The 15,511-nt window shown below is 40.3% G+C and overlaps 1 protein-coding gene across 2 annotated transcripts in view; it reads right to left on the reverse strand.

Moving 5' to 3' along the window:
- Positions 1 to 15,511, reverse strand: part of lft (Limb expression 1 family member lowfat) — a 601,989-nt gene that overhangs the window by 209,584 nt on the left and 376,894 nt on the right. The window lies entirely within an intron of this gene.

Genomic DNA, 15,511 nt, shown 5'->3' on the forward strand with positions numbered 1-15,511 from the left:
GGACTGTTTATGGTCTTTAGGAGGGGTTGGTCTGCTTGAAGAACCTGCAAGGATATCATACTTCCCTCCTCCTTTGATAAAGTCCGAGTAATGAATTACTACAGAACGTATTAAGCGTTCTGGGATTATTCCCTCCTGGTTTGCAACCGTGTCATTACGATTTCGTGACTCCTGGCTAGTTGTCTGGATACAATACACGAACGTTGGTAATACTGTCTGTGTTATCTTGCTAACTCCTGTTGCATCCACTCTAACTAGAAGAGTTTCTTGCTACCAGCAGCGATCTTCCAGTGGCAGATTTCGTACTTCCTTAAATATTATTCCAGAAGTTTGTCGCATTCACTAAATTTCTGGTTGTCAGATGAGGTACACACCTCAAGAAATAGTTTAGCCTAGGCAGGGTCAGGCACCTTGTGAGACGACACACGACATCGTGGACATCCACATCGCTTCTTTTCTGATACATGCTCTTCAAGTCATTCAGTTTTCCTCAATGGCTGTGTTAAACCTGAGAACCCACAAATGCTTTCAGAGGTGCTTCCAATAGGATGTTGTTAGTAGGGGTAGTACAGTAAAGATTACCTGGTTGGTTGAGATAATTTCACACTGGGAGAGTCTTAAGTCTTTTCCAAGTTATGTCACCTCTGGAAAACCTCCAACCACGGACTCTTCTGTACTTGCCAATGTGCCATGATGAGTTCACGGATCAATCTAACTGTGAGTTCTGTTACCGTTAGGCAGAAGAGGATTGGGGCAAGTGCAGCTCCATACTGGACGAACTCTCACTCCATATTTGCATTTCTCAACTGCCTTTTGCAAAAATCCTTCTAAACCGCATCTGCGTGTTTTCTTCCCAGTGTCCCTACGATTTTGTCACAGCGGTCTAACAAGTGTCAAGACAGGAATATTCTGGTCTAAAGACATGCTGACTTTGGTTTTGTAGCTCGTGTTTTTACCATAAAACCCAACAAGTTGACTTATTAGCGCCCTCACAAAGATTTTTATGATGTGTGATGTTAGTGCTACACCTCTCGAGTGTTTAGACATCGCCTTGTTGCTTCCTTCATGAAACGGGAATATGTCTCAAGGTTTCAAAGTTCCCGATATCTTACCTGAGTGACTCTAAACTAAGTTCTTTCTCCCAAGTACACTCTACGTCCCTGCTAAGCCTTATATACATACATACATAGTTCTTTGATAATGTGAGAAGTCACGAAATCGCTTGGAATTTCAATATTTTTATCACAGTGGTCGTTCTGCATATAAATATATACATATATACATAAATACATACATACATATATACATACATACATACATACATACATATATATATATATATATATATATATATATATATATATATATAAATATATATATATAAATATATATATATATATTCATCATCATTCAACACTTTCACCTCACTCATACATAATCACTGTATTTGCAGAGGCGCCCAGATACAACAGTTTAGAAGCATATATAAAGATATATGCCAATATCCCAAACCCCTCCTAAAGTTCAGGCATTGTACTTATCATTTCCAGTACTCAAGTCCGGCTATATGAATACCTTCACTAAATATTACTCTGATCACACTCCAACAGCTCGTCAGGTCCCAAAAACCATTCGTCTGAAAGTCCAAGCCCCTCGCCCACACAACCTCCTTTACCCCGTCCCTCCAACCTTCTCGAGGATGACCCCTACCCCACCTTCCTTTCCCTACAAATTTATACACGCTCTCCATGTCATTCTACTTTGATCAATTCTCTCTAAATGACCAAACCACCTCAACAACCCCTCTTCAGCCCTCTGACTAATACTAATTTCCACACTCCGAATTTTCTGTATAATATTTACACCACACATTGCCCTTAGACAGGACATCTCCACTGCCTCCAACCGCCTCCTCGCTGCAGCATTTACAACCCAAGCTTAACACCCATATAAAAGTGATGGTACCACTTTACTTTCAGACATTCCCTTCTTTGCCTCCATAGATAACGTTTTTTGTCTCCACATATACCTCAGCGCACCACTCCCTTTTTCCTTTCATCAGTTCTATGGTTACCCTCATCCTTTATAAAACCATCCGCTGACACGCCAACTCTCAAATATCTAAAAATATTCACTTCTTCCATACTACCTCTCTCCAATGTGATATCCAATTTTTCTTTATCTAAATCATTTGATACCCTCATCACCTTACTCTTTTCTATGTTCACTTTCAACTCTCTACCTTCACACACCCTCCCAAACTCGTCCACTAACCTTTGCAACTTTTCTTTAGAATCTCCCATAAGCACAGTATCTTCAGCAAAAAGTAACTGTGTCAACTCCCATTTTATATTTGACTCCCCATAATCTAATCCCACCCCTATCTTCAACACCCTAGCATTTACTTCTTTTACAACCCCATCTATAAATATATTAAACAACCATGGTGACATTACACATCCCTGTCTAAGACCTACTTTTACCGGGAAGTATTCTCCCTCTCTTCTACACACCCTAACCTGAACCTCACTATCCTCATAAAAACTCTTTACAGCATTTAGTAACTTACTACCTATTCCATATACTTGCAACATCTGCCACATTGCTCCCCTATCCACTCTATCATATGCCTTTTCTAAAGCCATAAATGCAATAAAAACTTCCCTACCTTTATCTAAATACTGTTCACATATAAGCTTCAATGTAAACACTTGATCTACACATCCCCTTCCCAATCTATAGCCTCCTAGCTCATCCGCAATTCTACATTCTGTCTTACCTCTAATTCTTTCAATAATAACCCTACCGTACACTTTTCCTGATATACTCAGTAAACTTATTCCTCTATAATTTTTACAATCTCTTTTGTCCCCCTTCCCTTTATATAAAGGGACTTTACATGCTCTCCGCCAATCCCTAGGTACCTTCGACTCTTTCATACATTTATTAAACAAAAATACCAACCACTCCAACACAATATCCCCCTCTGCTTTTAACATTTTTGCCATGATCCCGTCAGTTCCAGCTGCTTTACCTCCTTTCATTCTAGGTAATGCCTCACGTACCTCCCCCACACTTACATCCTGCTCTTCTTCACTCCTAAAAGATGGTATACCTCCCTGGCCAGTGCATGAAATTACCGCCTCCCTTTCTTCGTCGACATTTAAAAGTTCCTCAAAGTATTTTCGCCATCTACCCAATACCTCCATCTCCCCATCTACTAATTCTCCTACTCTGTTTTTAACTGACAAATCCATTTGTTCTCTAGGCTTTCTTAACTTGTTTAACTCACTCCAATTTTTTTTTCTTATTTTCATCAAAATTTCTTGACAGTGCCTCTCCCACTCTATCATCTGCTCTCCTTTTGCACTCTCTCACCACTCTCTTCACCTTTCTTTTACTCTCCATATACTCTACTCTTCTTATAACACTTCTGTTTTGTAAAAGCCTCTCTTAAGCTACGTTTTTCTCTTTTATCACACCCTTTATTTCACCATTCTACCAATCACTCCTCTTTCCTCCTGCCCCCACCCTCCTATAACCACAAACATTCTAATACTGCATTTTTAAAACTATTCCAACCCTCTTCAACCCCCACTACTCATACTTGCACCAGCCCACCTTTCTGCCAATAGTTGCTTATATCTCACCCGAACTTCCTCCTCCCTAAGTTTATACACTTTCACCTCCCTCTTGCTTGTTGTTGCCATTTTCCTCTTGTCCCATCTACCTCTTACTCTAACTGTAGCTACAACTAAATAATGATCCCATATATCCGCCGCCCCTCTATAAACATGTACATCCTGAAGCCTACGCATCAACCTTTTATCCACCAATACCTAATCTAACAAACTACTTATATATATATATATATATATATATATATATATATATATATATATATATATATATATATATATATATATATATATATATACATATATATACATATATATATATATATATATATATATATATATATATACATATATATATATATATATATATATATATATATATATATATATATATATATACATATATATATATATATATATATATATATATATATATATATATATATATATATATATATATATATATATATATATATATATATATATATATATATTATTTTTTTTATTAACACATCGGCCGATTCCCACCAAGGCAGGGTGGCCCGAAAAAGAAAAGCTTTCACCATCATTCACTCCCTCACTGTCTTGCCAGACGGGTGCTTTACACTACAGTTATAAAACTGCAACATTAACACCCCTCCTTCATAGTGCAGGCACTGTACTTCCCATTTCCAGGACTCAAGCCCGACCTGCCGGTTTCCCTAAATCCCTTCATAAATGTTACTTTGCTCACACTCCAACAGCACGTCAAGTATTAAAAACCATTTGTCTCCATTCTTGATCCACTTCAGTGGCCTCCCTGTTATATGCGCCTGATCCTCCAGCTTCTGCACTAATCTCTTGTGTGTGTGTGTGTGTACTCACCTAGTTGTACTCACCTAGTTGAGGTTGCGGGGGTCGAGTCCGAGCTCCTGGCCCCGCCTCTTCACTGATCGCTACTAGGTCACTCTCCCTGAGCCGTGAGCTTTATCGTACCTCTGCTTAAAGCTATGTATGGATCCTGCCTCCACTACATCGCTTCCCAAACTATTCCACTTACTGACTACTCTGTGGCTGAAGAAATACTTCCTAACATCCCTGTGATTCATCTGCGTCTTCAACTTCCAACTGTGTCCCCTTATTACTGTGTCCAATCTCTGGAACATCCTGTCTTTGTCCACCTTGTCAATTCCTCTCAGTATTTTGTAAGTCGTTATCATGTCCCCCATATCTCTCCTGTCCTCCAGTGTCGTCAGGTTGATTTCCCTTAACCTCTCCTCGTAGGACATACCTCTTAGCTCTGGGACTAGTCTTGTTGCAAACCTTTGCACTTTCTCTAGTTTCTTTACGTGCTTGGCTAGGTGTGGGTTCCAAACTGGTGCCGCATACTCCAATATGTGTGTGTGTGTGTGTGTGTGTGTGTGTGTGTGTGTGTGTGTGTGTGTGTGTGTGTGTGTGTGTGTGTGTGTGTGTAGAGTAACCAATGTAAAAAACAGTAGAATTCAAAGCACTTTCGTAATTCCTCATATTATCAAGGAACTATGATAATGTGAGAAATCACGAGAGCGCTTGGATTTCTACTATTTTTTCACAATGGTTATTTTGCATATTGTGATATCGCCTGTTTACTGTGATCTTATTTGCATATATATATATATATATATATATATATATATATATATATATATATATATATATATATATATATATATATATACATATATATATTAGAGACATATGTACACTGAGAGACCTACACCTTTCGGAGTACAGTGTATTTCAGTGGATGTAGTGTCCTGGGCTACATGTCTCCACGGGTTGATGGTGATGAACCAGTTCAGTAGAGACATTATAATTCAGTGAGAGGAGCTGTAAATGAGGTTGAATCTCTCTTGTCTCACTACAAAGGCTCCACCTCGACTTTACTCAGAAGCGCAGGTTCCATCTTGAAACCCTTCTCATGTACTCTATGTGGATGAAGCTACATATACTGATCCACCAAACTATTGTAGTAGTTGTAAGGTTGGCAATGACACATTTCATGAGGTAATGAGTTACGTTAATCTTTATCAGTGGCATTTAACCCTGGCTTGCCGCATTTTGGTAAATGACACACACACACACACACACACACACACACACATATATATATATATATATATATATATATGTGTGTGTGTGTGTGTGTGTGTGTGTGTGTGTGTGTGTGTGTGTGTGTGTGTGTGTGTGTGTGTGTGTGTGTGTGTGTTTGTGTGTGTGTGTCATTTACCAAACTGCGGCAAGCCAGGGTATTGTACTGTATTGTATATACATAGCATACATACATACATACATACATACACACACACACACACACACACACACACACACACACACACACACACACACACATATATATATATATATATATATATATATATATGATACAATACGTACACTGTGAAGTGTATAATATCTCAATAATTCAAGCAACAACACAGCAAAGAAATCTCAGATCATCTTAGTAACGCGATCACCGCTAATTAAAGACATTAATTACGACATTACCAAACACCTCAACATCAAGGTCAGCAATCACCACAATAACGAGGTCACCAAACACAATATCGAGGATAAACACCACTAAAACGAGGCCAACAAATAACACAATAACGAGGTAACCAAAAACCACAATAACCAGGTCATCTTCAACAAACACCGTAATAACCAGGTCATCTTCAACAAACACCGTAATAACCAGGTCATCTTCAACAAAGACCACAATAACCAGGTCATCTTCAACAAACACCGTAATAACCAGGTCATCTTCAACAAACACCGTAATAACCAGGTCATCTTCAACAAACACCGTAATAACCAGGTCATCTTCAACAAACACCGTAATAACCTCAACAAACATTACAAACATGTGTTGAAACAAACACTACACATACACTTTCATACATGGACTGAAACAAACAATACACAAATGTGTTAAAACACTGTAGTGTTCGTGTTTGAACATGTTTGTGTAACACGTTTTTAAACAAACACTACGCATACACGTTAAAACAAACGTTTTATACAAACGTGTTAAAACACAAACATTCTACACAAACACGTGTTAAAACACAAACATTCTATACAAACACGTGTTAAAACACAAACATTCTACACAAACACGTGTTAAAACACAAACATTCTATACAAACACGTGTTAAAACACAAACATTCTACACAAACACGTGTTAAAACACAAACATTCAACACAAACACGTGTTAAAACACAAACATTCTACACAAACACGTGTTAAAACACAAACATTCTATACAAACACGTGTTAAAACACAAACATTCTACACAAACATTCTACACAAACACGTGTTAAAACACAAACATTCTACACAAACACGTGTTAAAACACAAACATTCAACACAAACACGTGTTAAAACACAAACATTCTACACAAACACGTGTTAAAACACAAACATTCTACACAAACACGTGTTAAAACACAAACATTCTATACAAACACGTGTTAAAACACAAAGATTCTACACAAACACGTGTTAAAACACAAACATTCTACACAAACACGTGTTAAAACACAAACATTCTACACAAACACGTGTTAAAACACAAACATTCTACACAAACACGTGTTAAAACACAAACATTCTACACAAACACGTGTTAAAATACAAACATTCTATACAAACACGTGTTAAAACAAACATTCTACACAAACACGTGTTAAAACACAAACATTCTACACAAACACGCGTTAAAACACAAACATTCAACACAAACATTCTACACAAACACGTGTTAAAACACAAACATTCTACACAAACACGTGTTAAAACACAAACATTCTACACAAACAAGTGTTAAAACACAAACATTCTACACAAACACGTGTTAAAACACAAACATTCAACACAAACACGTGTTAAAACACAAACATTCTATACAAACACGTGTTAAAACACAAACATTCTACACAAACACGTGTTAAAACACAAACATTCAACACAAACACGTGTTAAAACACAAACATTCTATACAAACACGTGTTAAAACACAAACATTCAACACAAACACGTGTTAAAACACAAACATTCAACACAAACACGTGTTAAAACACAAACATTCTACACAAACACGTGTTAAAACACAAACATTCTACACAAACACGTGTTAAAACACAAACATTCTATACAAACACGTGTTAAAACACAAACATTCTATACAAACACGTGTTAAAACACAAACATTCTATACAAACACGTGTTAAAACACAAACATTCTACACAAACACGTGTTAAAACACAAACATTCAACACAAACACGTGTTAAAACACAAACATTCTATACAAACACGTGTTAAAACACAAACATTCAACACAAACACGTGTTAAAACACAAACATTCAACACAAACACGTGTTAAAACACAAACATTCTACACAAACACGTGTTAAAACACAAACATTCTACACAAACACGTGTTAAAACACAAACATTCTACACAAACACGTGTTAAAACACAAACATTCTACACAAACACGTGTTAAAACACAAACATTCAACACAAACACGTGTTAAAACACAAACATTCTACACAAACACGTGTTAAAACACAAACATTCTACACAAACACGTGTTAAAACACAAACATTCTACACAAACACGTGTTAAAACACAAACATTCTACACAAACACGTGTTAAAACACAAACATTCTATACAAACACGTGTTAAAACACAAACATTCTACACAAACATTCTACACAAACACGTGTTAAAACACAAACATTCTATACAAACACGTGTTAAAACACAAACATTCTACACAAACACGTGTTAAAACACAAACATTCTACACAAACACGTGTTAAAACACAAACATTCTACACAAACACGTGTTAAAACACAAACATTCTACACAAACACGTGTTAAAACACAAACATTCAACACAAACACGTGTTAAAACACAAACATTCTACACAAACACGTGTTAAAACACAAACATTCTACACAAACACGTGTTAAAACACAAACATTCTACACAAACACGTGTTAAAACACAAACATTCTACACAAACACGTGTTAAAACACAAACATTCTATACAAACACGTGTTAAAACACAAACATTCTACACAAACATTCTACACAAACACGTGTTAAAACACAAACATTCTATACAAACACGTGTTAAAACACAAACATTCTACACAAACACGTGTTAAAACACAAACATTCTACACAAACACGTGTTAAAACACAAACATTCTACACAAACACGTGTTAAAACACAAACATTCTACACAAACACGTGTTAAAACACAAACATTCTACACAAACACGTGTGTTAAAACACAAACATTCTACACAAACACGTGTTAAAACACAAACATTCTACACAAACACGTGTTAAAACACAAACATTCTACACAAACACGTGTTAAAACACAAACATTCTACACAAACACGTGTTAAAACACAAACATTCTACACAAACACGTGTTAAAACACAAACATTCTACACAAACACGTGTTAAAACACAAACATTCTACACAAACACGTGTTAAAACACAAACATTCTACACAAACACGTGTTAAAACACAAACATTCTACACAAACACGTGTTAAAACACAAACATTCTACACAAACACGTGTTAAAACACAAACATTCTACACAAACACGTGTTAAAACACAAACATTCTACACAAACACGTGTTAAAACACAAACATTCTACACAAACACGTGTTAAAACACAAACATTCTACACAAACACGTGTTAAAACACAAACATTCTACACAAACACGTGTTAAAACACAAACATTCTACACAAACACGTGTTAAAACACAAACATTCTACACAAACACGTGTTAAAACACAAACATTCTACACAAACACGTGTTAAAACACAAACATTCTACACAAACACGTGTTAAAACACAAACATTCTACACAAACACGTGTTAAAACACAAACATTCTACACAAACACGTGTTAAAACACAAACATTCTACACAAACACGTGTTAAAACACAAACATTCACAAACACGTGTTAAAACACAAACATTCTACACAAACACGTGTTAAAACACAAACATTCTATACAAACACGTGTTAAAACACAAACATTCTACACAAACACGTGTTAAAACACAAACATTCTACAAACACGTGTTAAAACACAAACATTCTACACAAACACGTGTTAAAACACAAACATTCTATACAAACACGTGTTAAAACACAAACATTCTACACAAACACGTGTTAAAACACAAAAACACAAACATTCTACACAAACACGTGTTAAAACACAAACATTCTATACAAACACGTGTTAAAACACAAACATTCTACACAAACACGTGTTAAAACACAAACATTCTACAAACACGTGTTAAAACACAAACATTCTACACAAACACGTGTTAAAACACAAACATTCTACAAACACGTGTTAAAACACAAACATTCTACACAAACACGTGTTAAAACACAAACATTCTATACAAACACGTGTTAAAACACAAACATTCTACACAAACACGTGTTAAAACACAAACATTCTACAAACACGTGTTAAAACACAAACAGTCTACACAAACACGTGTTAAAACACAAACATTCTACACAAACACGTGTTAAAACACAAACATTCTACACAAACACGTGTTAAAACACAAACATTCTACACAAACACGTGTTAAAACACAAACATTCTACAAACACGTGTTAAAACACAAACATTCTATACAAACACGTGTTAAAACACAAACATTCTACACAAACACGTGTTAAAACACAAACATTCTACACAAACACGTGTTAAAACACAAACATTCTATACAAACACGTGTTAAAACACAAACATTCTACACAAACACGTGTTAAAACACAAACATTCTACACAAACACGTGTTAAAAACACAAACATTCTACACAAACACGTGTTAAAACACAAACATTCTACACAAACACGTGTTAAAACACAAACATTCTACACAAACACGTGTTAAAACACAAACATTCTACAAACACGTGTTAAAACACAAACATTCTATACAAACACGTGTTAAAACACAAACATTCTACACAAACACGTGTTAAAACACAAACATTCTACACAAACACGTGTTAAAACACAAACATTCTACACAAACACGTGTTAAAACACAAACATTCTACACAAACACGTGTTAAAACACAAACATTCTACAAACACGTACAAACACGTGTTAAAACACAAACATTCTATACAAACACGTGTTAAAACACAAACATTCTACACAAACACGTGTTAAAACACAAACATTCTACACAAACACGTGTTAAAACACAAACATTCTACACAAACACGTGTTAAAACACAAACATTCTACACAAACACGTGTTAAAACACAAACATTCTACACAAACACGTGTTTAAAACACAAACATTCTACACAAACACGTGTTAAAACACAAACATTCTACACAAACACGTGTTAAAACACAAACATTCTACACAAACACGTGTTAAAACACAAACATTCTATACAAACACGTACACAAACACGTGTTAAAACACAAACATTCTACACAAACACGTGTTAAAACACAAACATTCTACACAAACACGTGTTAAAACACAAACATTCTACACAAACACGTGTTAAAACACAAACATTCTACACAAACACGTGTTAAAACACAAACATTCTACACAAACACGTGTTAAAACACAAACATTCTACACAAACACGTGTTAATACACAAACATTCTACACAAACACGTTAAAACACAAACATTCTACACAAACACGTGTTAAAACACAAACATTCTACACAAACACGTGTTAAAACACAAACATTCTACACAAACACGTGTTAAAACACAAACATTCTACACAAACACGTGTTAAAACACAAACATTCTACACAAACACGTGTTAAAACACAAACATTCTACACAAACACGTGTTAAAACACAAACATTCTACAGAAATATGTTAAAATATTTAATTTTATTCTGTTATCATTATTTATATAGTATTTATATTTATTATGTTGGTGTATGATGGTGGTGGGGGAGGGGGGAGGGGGGGGAGGGGGGGAGGGAGGGGGTTGTTAGGAAGGAAGGAAGGAAGGAAGGAAGGAAGGAAGGAAGGAAGGAAGGAAGGAAGGAAGGAAGGAAGGAAGGAAGGAAGGAAGGAAGGAAGGAAGGAAGGAAGGAAGGAAGGAAGGAAGGAAGGGACTAAGAGGACAGAAAGGAGGGAGAGGCAAAGAGACATTCAGAGGGCAAAAGAGAGGGAATATGTGAGAGAGAAGAGGGAGGGACCGAGAGGGCAGACGGGGAAGGAGGGAGGGAGGAGGTGAGAGGTTGGAAGTGAGGGAAGGAGAGGTCAAGAGGTCACGTGGAAGGTCATGCTCGCCGGCCTGGCCAGTGTGGGTTGGTGTGGTGGGTTGACCAGGTTCCAGGTTCATGACTGACCCCACCTCCTGCCCCACCTCACCATGCCCCACCTCCGTCCTCCTCCCCCCTCTTCGACCCCACCTCTCACCTGCCTAACATTCCCCCCCTCCCCCCGCCCCTCCTAAACCCACTACGAGTAAGGAGATGCGGAACACCTCCCTTCTCGAGAGTATACCCCCTCCTTCATACCCCTACCCTTCTACCCCGTCACCTAGCAAGGGCGGGCGGCTGAGTCAGCGTAAGTCATGGCAGAGAGCATGTGACCCCTGCCAGCAGTGACACCTGATGTGACCCCTGCCAGCAGTGTCACTCCTGATGTGACCCCTGCCAGCAGTGTCACTCCTGATGTGACCCCTGCCAGCAGTGTGACACCTAATGTGACCCCCGCCAGCAGTGTGACACCTAATGTGGCCCCCTGCCAGCAGCGTGAAACCTACCTACCTGGAGGGTATCTGCGGGGATCAACGCCCCCGCGGCCCGGTCCACGACCAGATGTGACCCATGCCAGCAGTGTGACACGTGACCCCTGAAAGCAGTGTGACGTGTGACCTCTGCCAGCAGTGTAATGTGACCCTTGACAGTTATGTCATGTAATGTGACCCTTGCCAGCAGTGACAAGACGAGACCCGAGCCAGGGACCTAACATGCTGACATGACATAATTTTTCTCACTACTAATAACATTAAATGTTGAGGTACTGACTCCGTCCTGCACACTGCTGTTCCTTCCTGCACACTGCTGTTCCGTCCTGCACACTGCTGTTCCTTCCTGCACACTGCTGTTCCTTCCTGCACACTGCTGTTCCTTCCTGCACACTGCTGTTCCTTCCTGCACACTGCTGTTCCTTCCTGCACACTGCTGTCTCTTCCTGCACACTGCTGCTCCTTCCTGCACACTGCTGTTCCTTCCTGCACACTGCTGTCTCTTCCTGCACACTGCTGCTCCTTCCTGCACACTGCTGTTCCTTCCTGCACACTGCTGTTCCTTCCTGCACACTGCTGTCTCTTCCTGCACACTGCTGTTCCTTCCTGCACACTGCTGTTCCTTCCTGCACACTGCTGTTCCTTCCTGCACACTGCTGTCTCTTCCTGCACACTGCTGTTCCTTCCTGCACACTGCTGTCTCTTCCTGCACACTGCTGCTCCTTCCTGCACACTGCTGTTCCTTCCTGCACACTGCTGTTCCTTCCTGCACACTGCTGTCTCTTCCTGCACACTGCTGTTCCTTCCTGCACACTGCTGCTCCTTCCTGCACACTGCTGTTCCTTCCTGCACACTGCTGTTCCTTCCTGCACACTGCTGTTCCTTCCTGCACACTGCTGTTCCTTCCTGCACACTGCTGTTCCTTCCTGCACACTGCTGTTCCTTCCTGCACACTGCTGTTCCTTCCTGCACACTGCTGTTCCTTCTTGCACACTGCTGTTCCTTCCTGCACACTGCTGCTCCTTCCTGCACACTGCTGTTCCTTCTTGCACATTGCTGTTCCTTCCTGCACACTGCTGCTCCTTCTTGCACACTGCTGTTCCTTCTTGTACACTGCTGTTCCTTCCTGCACACTGCTGTTCCTTCCTGCACACTGCTGCTCCTTCCTGCACACTGCTGTTCCTTCTTGCACATTGCTGTTCCTTCCTGCACACTGCTGCTCCTTCTTGCACACTGCTGTTCCTTCTTGTACACTGCTGTTCCTTCCTGCACACTGCTGCTCCTTCCTGCACACTGCTGTTCCTTCCTGCACACTGCTGTTCCGTCCTGCACACTGCTGTTCCTTCTTGTACACTGCTGTTCCTTCTTGCACACTGCTGCTCCTTCCTGCACACTGTTGTTCCTTCCTGCACACTGCTGTTCCGTCCTGCACACTGCTGTTTCTTCCTGCACACTGCTGCTCCTTCCTGCACATTGTTGTTTCTTCCTGCACACTGCTGTTCCTTCCTGCACACTGCTGTTCCGTCCTGCACACTGCTGTTCCTTCTTGTACACTGCTGTTCCTTCCTGCACACTGCTGCTCCTTCCTGCGCACTGCTGTTCCTTCCTGCACACTGATGTTCCTTCCTGCACACTGATGTTCCTTCCTGCACACTGCTGTTCCTCCTTATACACTGCTGTTCCTTCCTGTACACTGCTGTTCCTTCCTGCACACTGCTGTCTCTTCCTGCACACTGCTGTTCCTTCCTGCACACTGCTGTTCCTTCCTGCACACTGCTATTCCTTCTTGTACACTGCTGTTCCTTCTTGTACACTGCTGTTCCTCCCTGCACACTGCTGTTCCTTCCTGCACACTGCTGTTCCTTCTTGTACACTGCTGTTCCTTCTCGCACACTGCTGCTCCTTCCTGCACACTGTTGTTCCTTCCTGCACACTGCTGTTCCGTCCTGCACACTGCTGTTTCTTCCTGCACACTGCTGCTCCTTCCTGCACATTGTTGTTTCTTCCTGCACACTGCTGTTCCTTCCTGCACACTGTTGTTCCGTCCTGCACACTGCTGTTCCTTCTTGTACACTGCTGTTCCTTCCTGCACATTGCTGTTCCTTCCTGCACACTGCTGTCTCTTCCTGCACACTGCTGTTCCTTCCTGCACACTGCTGTTCCTTCCTGCACACTGCTGTTCCTTCCTGCACACTGCTGTCTCTTCCTGCACACTGCTGTTCCTTCCTGCACACTGCTGTCTCTTCCTGCACACTGCTGCTCCTTCCTGCACACTGCTGTTCCTTCCTGCACACTGCTGTTCCTTCCTGCACACTGCTGTCTCTTCCTGCACACTGCTGTTCCTTCCTGCACACTGCTGCTCCTTCCTGCACACTGCTGTTCCTTCCTGCACACTGCTGCTCCTTCCTGCACACTGCTGTTCCTTCCTGCACACTGCTGTTCCTTCCTGCACACTGCTGTTCCTTCCTGCACACTGCTGTTCCTTCCTGTACACTGCTGTTCCTTCCTGCACACTGCTGTTCCTTCTTGCACACTGCTGTTCCTTCCTGCACACTGCTGCTCCTTCCTGCACACTGCTGTTCCTTCTTGCACATTGCTGTTCCTTCCTGCACACTGCTGCTCCTTCTTGCACACTGCTGTTCCTTCTTGTACACTGCTGTTCCTTCCTGCACACTGCTGTTCCTTCCTGCACACTGCTGCTCCTTCCTGCACACTGCTGTTCCTTCCTGCACACTGCTGTTCCGTCCTGCACACTGCTGTTCCTTCTTGTACACTGCTGTTCCTTCTTGCACACTGCTGCTCCTTCCTGCACACTGTTGTTCCTTCCTGCACACTGCTGTTCCGTCCTGCACACTGCTGTTTCTTCCTGCACACTGCTGCTCCTTCCTGCACATTGTTGTTTCTTCCTGCACACTGCTGTTCCTTCCTGCACACTGCTGTTCCGTCCTGCACACTGCTGTTCCTTCTTGTACACTGTTCCTTCCTGCACACTGCTGCTCCTTCCTG

Source organism: Cherax quadricarinatus, chromosome 13 (genome assembly GCF_038502225.1).
Source record: "Cherax quadricarinatus isolate ZL_2023a chromosome 13, ASM3850222v1, whole genome shotgun sequence".
In the NCBI taxonomy this organism is placed as follows: Eukaryota; Metazoa; Arthropoda; class Malacostraca; order Decapoda; family Parastacidae; genus Cherax; species Cherax quadricarinatus.